Genomic DNA, 356 nt, shown 5'->3' with positions numbered 1-356 from the left:
CCCAACAAAGGTCTGGGGGCAACAGTGTATCTGAAAACCCAGACTCACACAGAGTTTAGCCTGTGTGGTACAGTGTGTCTGCTTTAGACATACTTTTATCAAGGTAAATATGTTGCTGTGGCTGTAAACAACTCCTTGCAACACGTGAGCTAACTTGTTTAAAGCTAGATTAAGGCTCTCTGCACCACAATGTGTGGAACAGACATCTTGGGCCTCAGCAAATGTCTTCTTCACAAAAGAAGCCTTTCTGCCAGAGGAAAGCAACCCTTTTTTTTTGTTTGTTTCTTTTGAAGCATTGCTGGAGGAGAAGGCAGGGTCTTAAATGGCTTAGTAGTTAGGACTGTCTCCTTGGAGGT

This window comes from Falco punctatus (assembly GCF_963210335.1).
Source record: "Falco punctatus genome assembly, chromosome: 12".
Lineage (NCBI taxonomy): Eukaryota > Metazoa > Chordata > Aves > Falconiformes > Falconidae > Falco > Falco punctatus.
This window is presented reverse-complemented; position numbering follows the sequence as displayed.